Source organism: Neomonachus schauinslandi, chromosome 4 (assembly GCF_002201575.2).
Source record: "Neomonachus schauinslandi chromosome 4, ASM220157v2, whole genome shotgun sequence".
NCBI lineage: Eukaryota > Metazoa > Chordata > Mammalia > Carnivora > Phocidae > Neomonachus > Neomonachus schauinslandi.
This window is the reverse complement of record NC_058406.1, coordinates 141,770,522-141,780,969: the sequence shown is the minus strand read 5'-3', so window position 1 is coordinate 141,780,969 and position 10,448 is coordinate 141,770,522. Positions and strand designations below refer to the sequence as shown.

Below are 10,448 nucleotides of genomic sequence, written 5' to 3'. Positions count from 1 at the left end.
CAAAACACACAGCTAACATTATATTCAAAAGTAAAAATTGAGAGCTTTCCTCCTAAGGTCAAGAACAATACAAGGATGTCCACTCCCACCACTTTTATTCAACCTATCACTGTAAGTACTAGCCACAGCAATCACACAACAAAGAGAAATAAAAGACATCCAAATTAGTAAGAAAGAAGTAAAACTTTAACTATTTGGAGATGACATAATACTATACACAGAAAATCTTAAAGACCACCAAAACACTACTAAAACTTATAAATGAATTCAGTGAGTTTGCAAGATACAAAATCAATGTACAGAAATTCATTGCATTTCTATGCACTAATAAAGAAGCAACAGAGAAATTAAGAAAGCAATCCCATTTGTAATCGCACCAAAAATAGTAAAATACCCAGAGTTAAACTTAATAAGGAGGTGAAAGACCTGTATTCTGAAAACTATAAAGCACTTATGAAAGAAACTGAAGATGACACAGACAAATAAAAAGATAATTCATGCTCATGGTTTGGGAGAACAAATATTGGTAAAATGTCCATACTACCCAAAGCAATCTACAGATTTAATGTAATCCCTTCAAAATACCAACAGCATTTTTCACAGAACTAGAATAAATAATCCTAAAATTTGTATGAAACCACAAAAGAATCCATATAGCTAAAGCAATTTTGAAGACGAAAAACAAAACTGGTTTCACAATTCCTGATTTCAAGTTATACTACAAAGCTGTAGTAATTAAAACAGTATGGTACTGGCACAAAAATAGACACAAAGATCAATGGAACAGAATAGACCAGATATAAACGTAAACCCATGCTTATATGATCAATTAATCTGTGACAAAGGAAGCAAGAATATGCAATGGGGAAAAGACAGTCTCTTCAAATGGTACTGGAAAAACCGGACAGCTTCATGCAAAACAATAAAACTGGACCACTTTCTTGCACCACACACAAAAATAAACTCAAAATGGATTAAAGACCTAAATATGAGACCAGAAACCATAAAAATTCTAGAAGGAAATATAGTCATTAATTCCTTTGATACTGGCCATAGAAACATTTTTCTAGATATACCTCCTCAGGCAAAATAAAAAGCTTTTTCACAAAACCATCAACAAAAAAAAGCAACCTAGTGAATGCAGAAAGATATTTGCAAATGATATATCTAATAAGGGGTTAATATCCACAATATATAAATAACTTATACAACTCAACACCAAAAAAAAAAAATCCAATTTTATAAATGGGCAGAAGACCAGAATAGACATTTTCCCAAAGACATATAGATGGTCAACAGTGATGTGAAAAGATGCTTAATATCATTAATCATCAGGAAAATGCAAATCAAAACCATAATGAGATATTACCTCATACTTGTCAGAATGGCTAGTATCAAAAAGACAAGAAGTAACAGGTGTTAGCAAGGATGTAGGGAAAAGGGAACCCTCGTGCACTGTTGGTGGGAATGCAAACTGGTGCAGCCTCTGTGGAAAACAGTATGGAGATTCCTCAAAAAAAATTAAAAATAGAATTACCATATGATCCAGTAATTCCACTACTATTTATCCAAAGAATATAAAAACACTAATTCAAAAAAGATAGATGCACCTCTATGCTTATTGCAGCATTATTTACAATAGCCAAGATACCACCTAAGTGTCCATCCATAGATGAATGGATAAAGATGTGTTGTGTGTATATATATATAATGGAATATTGCTCAGCCATAAAAAAAAAAAACAACTCTGAGATCTTGCCATGTGCAACAAATGGTTGGACCTAAAGGGTATTCTGCTAAGTGAAATAAGTCAAACTGAGAAAGACAAATATTATATGATTTCACTTATATGTGGAATCTGAAAAAAACAAATGAATAAGCAAACAAAAAAGCAGAAACAGACTCATCAATACAGAGAACTGACAACTGCCAAAGGGGTGGTGAGTGGGGCGTGGGCGAGATAGGTGAAGGGGAGTGGGAGACACAGGCTTCCAATTATGGAATGAATAAATTAGGGGAATAAAACATACAATTTAGGGAATACAGCCAATAGTGTTAGAATAGCATTACAAAGTGACTGATGGTAGCCTCCCCTGTGGTGAGCATAGCATGATGTATAAACTTGTCAAATCACTATGTTGTATACCTGAAACTAATGTAATACTGTGTCAACTATATATCAATGAAATCTATACTAAACATATAAATCAAATACCTGTTGATAGCCATTTGTGCATTTGCCTATAAGCATACAAAATTGTATTAAAGAGACATTTTGGTAACTGATAAACAATCAAAGAGGATCATCATCTTCAACTTACTTATGGAAAGGATCTGAAATATGCCTCATAGTATTTGCTTGTATTCCAATTGTCCATTTTAGGTTTTGTGTTAATTTTAAGATGATAGGATATGATTCAAATGCTTCAAAGCATGTAGGGAATCTTCAATAATTAGTTTAACATTTGCTTCTCCCACTGCTTTTCATAACTACCATTGAAGCCTAAACAAAATCTTTTGTTTTTAAATTCATATATCTTAGTGACCAGAGAGCAGTTTTCTGGTATAGGTCCAGATCAAGCTCTTACTACTTAGAGCTTCTTGTTTTGATATTTGTGAACAAAAATTGTTCCTGGATTTTTCCAATTCTCATTCTATACACTTTCCTTGAGTGAGTTCATCCACACCCATAGCATGAGAAATCTCCCATGCACCATCTTCCAATTATCTAAATTCTCCAGCATTATATATCCAACAGAGGTGCTATATCCTTCAAAAATCTTTAATATCTTTTGCTCTCACTGTTGCTCTTTCTCTAACATAAACATATACACATACATGCACATACACACATACTCCTTCCTTTCCTCTCTTTCCCCAACCACAATCTCATGCCAGTCTGGTTGCAGAGCACATTATAACCCATCATTTACTTCAAGCAAAGTATTATGAAAGTGAATTTATAAAAGCTTTTCCCTCAAATCCTACACAGGTATGAAAAATATTATATAGATTTAGATATAGCTTAATAGTTGGCTTTTTGGCAGCTAGGGGATGGAGATAGGGAGTGATATAAAGGTATATGGAGAGACAAGGAGGAATATAAAAAAGTTCCAGTTTCTCAAGTCTTTGTGGGTCTATTACACCTGAAGAGAAATAATTTAACCTCAAGTTTACTAATAAAACATTATACAAAATCTGTGCTATTTTGAAAGACTATATCATTTCAAATACAAATTTTTATCATAAGCCTTATTTAGTAACTTAATTTTTAAACTTAATTCTCTTAACATATGTTGTTCAAATTTTGAAAGAAGAAAAAAAAAGGAAGAAAAGAAAGTTCCCAAATTACAATGTTATATTTCTCGATATTTTTCTCAATTTTTCTAGCATGATAGTGATTAATGATCCCTGACTCTAGCTGTCTCTTATCAAGTTCCTTCAGGTCCTGATTTAGAAAGTGAAGCTTAACCTTTCTACTGTTGATCAAGGGTATGCGGAACCTTCTGGATAATGACAGATTATAAATGAGGATTCCTCTAACTGGAAAGATAAAGGCTGAGCAGTAAGATAAAGACTTTTAAAATCATGAAGTTTATGGATAGGTAGACATGAACTTATTCTCAATATTTTAGTCTGCTAAAATCAGGGGCACTTCTAGAGAATTACTTAAAAATAATGTAAAACTGTTAAATTGAAAATCATCTATTTATATAGAAAAATAACTAGTAGTTCATGCATGTAAATAAATTCATTTTTAGATATATTCATAGATGATTAATCTATATTTGACTATGAAGATAAAATAAGAATGTTTAGAAATATGTCTAAATGTAGAGATAAATAAATTAGGGGGATTTTTACTTTGCCTATATACATAAAATATCTCACTGTACAGATTATTTTGTTGATCCTAAGAAGCATATATTTCATAAAAGACATCTTCACAAATGTGTGTGTCATCCTTGCGCAGGGGCCATGCTAAACTTCTCTGTATCATTCCAGTTTTAGCATATGTGCTGCCCAAGTGAGCACTTTAAAACATATCCTCTATAAAATAGTTTTCTTTTTTCCAATTCTCATTCTATACACTGAGTGCTCTCAACTGAGCTTCGCCCATCCTCAGTGGAAACCTGCATGCTCTGAAAAAGATGCCCTCCCCACCCCCACTGGAACACTCACCAAGTCATCACCACAACTTGTTCTGTGACCATCTTATAAGGCTCTTAACAAAAAATAAACAAGACTCTCAAAAAAATAAAATTTTTATTTACTTATCAGCCAAGTGAACACATGCCAGAAAAAGAAATACACTCAATAGTTCACTGAGGGGGTAAAATGTATACTTTTAAGTTCTAGAATGGTGGGGAAGTCTATGGTAGCTATGCTTATGAAGGAGTAAAAAGTAGCACTCTGGATGGAAAAGAATGTTCAAGGGCGACACACCGTTTCAACATTTGTTATTGGTCATGAAATGTCTTCAGTTAGGTCCACTAAGAGTCTGGCAAACTTGAAATGACTATTTGTCTGGTCCTTTAATAATTTTACCTGGTAGAACCAGTTATGGGAAACATAATACCCATTTTAATATCTCCTCAGCAAGGTTACTCTAAGTGAAAAACTTTTATTATACACATTTATTCCTCTTATACTGATCTCCAGCATAAACTCCAAACTCTCACGTTACTCCTTATCACTTGGCTTTTAATCTCTTAATTTGATCTCATTCTCAGCTCCCAAACCCCTCAGGAAATCATTGTCACTCCCTAACAAAATACCCTATTTCCTCAACTTTTTCTTGTTCACCAGTTTAGAAATTTTTCCTTCCCTTCTTTCTCCAACTAAAACCTGACTTTTCCCTGATGATTCTGTATTGCTAAGATCCCTTAGGAGGTAACCGATTTTCTCTCATTCAACCTCAGACCATTGGGCTATTAGGTGTACCCTGTGCTCCTATTGTCTCTTTTAGCCCATTTTCCTTGTTCTAAGATCCCCAGTTTTGAATCTCATGTCAACAGATTATGTAGTAGATTGAGTACTCTACCCCCAGTGGCTCGGGGTTTGCCAGGTTCTTTGCTTTAGCCAGTAAGGCAACTGCAAACATGATCTAAGCAGAGACTTCACAGTTTTCTTACACATGGGACTCACTCTATCTTGCTGCTTATGGGAACCCTGCACCCACTAGTATATGTGTAGGAGCTTAAGGCAAGCGTTATATAAAAAGAGACCCTTGGTCAAGTCATCCCCATTGCCCATGTACCTCCATCCAAATTCCAGACATGTGAGTTCATCTTAGATCACCCACCACAAGCTGAGCCGGTACAGACCAGAAGACTCTCCTAGCTGACCCACAGAACTGATGAGAAATAATAATTGCTTATTGTCTTAAAACACTAATTGTGGAGTGGTTTGTTACCTGGCAAAAAGCTAACTGATACCGATTATATCACCCAATCCTAATGCTAGACTATAAGCTCTATGTGAGCAGTTGTTTGTTTGCTTGTTTCCCTACTGCTATTGCCCCAGTGTTTGGAAAATTTTAGATTTTTCAATAACTTCTTTTTGAAAACATAAAAATGTTAAGAATGTTTTTAGATAAATATTGCCCTGAATTAAATATGAGGGAACATGTGTTTCCTCATGGCTCACAGTCCCTAAGAATTTGAATACACATATTGTTTAGACAATCATTTTACTAAACTTATAATAAACTTAATTATTTTTCAAGCTTCTGTTCTAAAATTGAGATACTGAAATAACAATAATAATGAGATGGTAATGGTTAATGATAATGATTATAGTATTAGCATAGTATTATAATAATTATTATTAATTGAAAAGCCCTTGATTCCTGACATTATACCATTTAATATTAAGTGAAACTTATAAGATAAACATTACTTACCCCTATTTCATGAAAAAGACCTAATGCTTACTGAAATTAACCACTGACCCAAAGCTTCACAGTTAGTGATAGATTTTACATTCAAATCCGGAACTTTCTTATTCTAGGATATTTGTTACATTTTTTCTCTAATGTGAATCTTCTTTTTATCCCTGTTTGAAAACGCGTTTTTGAGATAGAAGGTTATTTAGAATATTATCTGATTCAATTTCTTACTTAGTAGGTAAGAAAGCAGAGGAAAAAGGTCAACTAATGTATCTAAGAGGACACAGAGAATAATTCATTCAATAATGTGCCAGGAACTTACAGATTAGAAGTAAACTCACAAGTGGAAGAAGACAAGATATTTTCATTTATTGAGATTCTAACATAGTTTGGGCACTGGGAAGGTACACTTATACATGTAACCTGGTTTATTACTCGCAGCAAAGTAATAAAGTAAGTGTATCATTTCTACTGGTGAGGAATCTCGGGTTCAGAATTCACTAGTAGTTAAACGCCATATCTGAAACCTGAAACTAAACTCACTCCTATCTGAATTCTAATAGCATGCGTTAGTAAATACTGCAGCAATCTGGGGTTATATTTTCTTATGGTATTTTTAACAGTGTTTTAGAAAGAAAGGCAGAGAATATAGTCTCTATTTAAAAAGAAATCTCCATGTCAGAAAACTGGGATTCGCTAATATTTTGAGTTAAACTGAGAAACAAGAGCCAAGTCAAAGGGTTGGGGGAGAAACATGTTGTTTTAAATAATGATTCAAAGAGCAAATTTTGTTTCTGAAATAGAATATCAGTAAACTTCACACAGCTGATGAATATGTTAATATTATGATATAATTTCATTTTTTATTTTTGCAATAAAAACTACCACAAAATAATAACCTGAACATAAAATCAAGATTCTATTTATGTAGTGCAAATAAAATATTTAAGGATGTCTTTTGGAACATCGGGAAACACTTGTCCTCAGGATTGATAGTAATCGGTAGTTCATCTAATAAAACTTGGTTTCAGGGGCCACGCCCATCACTCATGCAAGTGGTGTTCAGTTCAGAGGAGGAAGACATGGGATGGGCAAGTTCTTCAGAACTTGCAGCATTTTATTTGTCCAACTATTCACTTCCCAAACCAGACTGTGAATTCTTTAAATGATGGCTATTAATGATTGATGGAAGGAAGGAAGGAAGGAAGGAAGGAAGGAAGGAAGGAAGGAAGGAAGGAAGGAATGGACGGATGGAAGGAATAAAGTTACCAGGTAGAAAGTTCAGCCCACTGGGAAGATAGGATATATCCTTGTCAGAGACAGGTCAGGATGATGCATTATAGATGAAATTTATAAAAATGCACTCATAGGTAACATTAAAACATATATTACATCAGGTGAATCCTTGCTCCAGGTACTACAATTGACAAAAAAGATCACAAGTTATTTTTAAATTTTTATGTATTAAAATTATTTAAAAGAGTATCAAATTAAAGTTCAGAATTTCTCATATTTACATGGATTTAGAGTAGTGAAATGTTAAAATACATTTTAATATACTGATTAAAACAGCCTCAAACTAGATGAGAGTTACCATTTTACATTAACATAATGTCAACATAATTTTAATTTAAATATATTTCCATATATTTTGATCAGAATCTTGTTAATATTCAAGTTCATTTACTTCCTACTAAAGACTTACTTTATTTAGAGGTCATAGGAATATGTTAGTTGTAAAGTATGCTTACAAGAGTTGAAATTTCTTAATTAAAAATTTTAACTGAAATATAAAATGTGCAATGTACCAGTGGGCAAAGCAAACCAGATATAATTCTTTTGTGTATCTTTGGAGACTGTTGGTTCTCTTCCCATTACACTTGAGAAGCTGGGAAGATAGGTTAGTAACCCCTTCAGTTCAATTTCATTTATTCCTATGATGGTAAATGATACTAGGAAATGCTATTTTTTTCTGGGGAAAATATAACTGTGGAAATCTATTAGTTAGGTTGCTAATGTATGCAATTAGAGGCATATACCAAGCATTCAGGAGTTTAAAACTTCATCTTTGGAGACATACTGGCAAGCAGTCAGGAAAGAAATTTTTCAGTTAGAATGTGACCACCAAATACTGTCTTACTGAGTGACAGTTCCATTATGAATTTAAGCCCAGGATATAAAAAGAGTCAATTGAACTACACATTCAGCACTGCCTGCAGTTGTGGATGAGAGGAAAAGAACTTGTTAACATGGGTAGGTGGAGGTTATAGTTTCTAGGAGCTATTGATCTAGTTCTGTCTGTAACTTGATTACAGTCGAGGTGTGTAAGGGAGAGGAAGATTAGGAAACTGAGGCAAAAATAAAATAGAGATGATTCTTAAAAATATAGAAGGTTATGGACTAAATATACGGCATTTGGGAGACCAGATTTATTCCAAAGTAGAACTACAAAGACCTGCTTTTGACACTAATAAACATGTAATCAGTAGTGAACTATTTAAATTTTCCAAGCTTCAATTTCGTCATCTAAAAAAAAAAAAATCAGGGTGTGTTTCATGATTTCAGTAATGGCATAAGTCAACATTCTGGTGTAAACCTAAGAGTTTTAACAGGATACCTCGGCAAACTTCTGACATAGACGGACATTTGCTTCATTGTCACTGCTTCTGGCAATTACTAACAGAATAGCGGCACCCTCAAATTCCACTAGAAGAGGTACTGGTTTTCAGGAGCACCAGTAGCATTTTCAGAGAGTATGATATCAGAAGGTGTGTGTGTGTGCGTGCGCGCGCGCATGTGTGCACACACTGATGGGGGAGAAGACATCACTAAAGAGCGGTACAGAAGGGGAAAAAATGTCGCCATTACCAGGATCATTTCCCCTCAACCCACTTATTTTTATTACCTCATTTACTTTGGAGACCTAAACTCCCTAGAATCCTGAGCTCATGGAGGAGAATACACAGACTGCTATGGCTCTCAGTTCATGAGGAAAATTTACTGACCCATATCAGAGGAACAGACAATAAAATGTCTTAAATTCAGTGCAAAAGGGTTAACTTTGATAAGATTTTATGTGGGTGATATATTTTTCCATTTGCCCTATGCTTTCAACATTCAACTTCCTCTTTCCAATCTCTACAACAATCCATATTTTATAAGTAGTGTATTATTAGAGGCAGGAAAAATAAGCAGGAAAGTGCAAAAGTTACCTCCAGCACAGAAATGTTGGTCCGTTATATAGTCTTAGTTGGTAGTCTCATTTTTTTGTGGACTTTTACAATCTCATGACAAAAAATATCCACCCTTGGAAAAGCCTTTGGTTGTAACTGGATGCAAATGACATCTTAGAATAAAGTATATATCTTAGGAACATCAATAAATAAGAAAAACTCAAAAATTATACAATTATATATCAAATAGTAAAATCTCAGTATTGAAAATCATGACTAAACATTTAATTACAAAATGGAATGCAGGATGAGAAAATCATTGGATGAGGATCAGATGCAATGATATTGGTACTGGATATTGGTATGGACTGATATTAATGATAACATGCAAATTTTTAAAAAAACTTAAGCATTCAGATTTTCCAAAGATACAAAGGGAAAGGGAATATGTGCTAATAAAAGCTGTTTCTCTTGATCTTTAGGCGGGGTAAACATAATTCAACACAATTGCATTTGGGTATGCTTCTTAAGCCCCAATGGGAAATCAAAACTTTAAAGAGATACTCATTAGAATTACATCATGAGAGGAGAATGACATCATCAAGATTGCAACAGAGGTCATTCCTGACTTTACTCCCTCTCACAAAGAGAACTGACAACAATTCATGAACAAGACAACAGTGAAAGAATCCTAGAACATGAAAGAGATGATGAGGTACCCCACTGCACCACAGAGACCAAGACAAACAACATTACAAAAGTGGAACAACTACATATTCACCATGTACCAAGAGGTCTTCATAGGCTTGGTTCCTCCAGTGGGAAAAGAGCCCAAAGTAGATGTCCATCTCCCCCAACATTGTGGGTTGCCTCTTAGGAGCCTCCACTCTAGTTTGACCTCACAGGGATTGCAAGGGAATCTGTAGGGCTCAACCACTAGGAATCTAAATGAGATGGAGAAGGTGGGTAGGGGCTCAAAATGACCAGCACTCAGATCCTGGCAGACTGAGTTCCTACCAGCAGCACCCATGGAGCAGTCCCAACCAGCACTTCTGTTTATCAGCAGAACCAAGACAGTGGTACAGTCCGACCAGTGAGCTCAGTAGGGATAAGTTTGCCTGATTTAGGTCCTCAAACAAAGAGCTTTACTGGTTCTACAAACTGGCCTGCCCCCATTCAGACAGGAAAGCTGAGTCATAAACTGGCTCACTGGTGAGTATAACTCCTGGTCTCACCAAAAAAGCTAGTCAGAATGCCTGGTTGCTGTGTATCCCAACACTTTTGAGCAGAAAATATAACAGTTAGAGCTGATTGTTTGCAAAGCAAGGCCAGTGGCCCTCTTTAGCTAGGAAAATAGATTTGTGGGTTGGCTTGAGTCAAGACCA

General features: G+C 34.8%; 1 non-coding gene across 1 annotated transcript; it reads right to left on the bottom strand.

The window, feature by feature from the left end:
* Nucleotides 1-3,931: 3,931 nt before the first annotated feature.
* LOC123324668 lies at nucleotides 3,932-4,035 on the bottom strand. The gene has a single exon (XR_006539945.1). It is a non-coding gene; the product is annotated as a U6 spliceosomal RNA (small nuclear RNA).
* Between the last annotated feature and the right edge of the window lie 6,413 nt (nucleotides 4,036-10,448).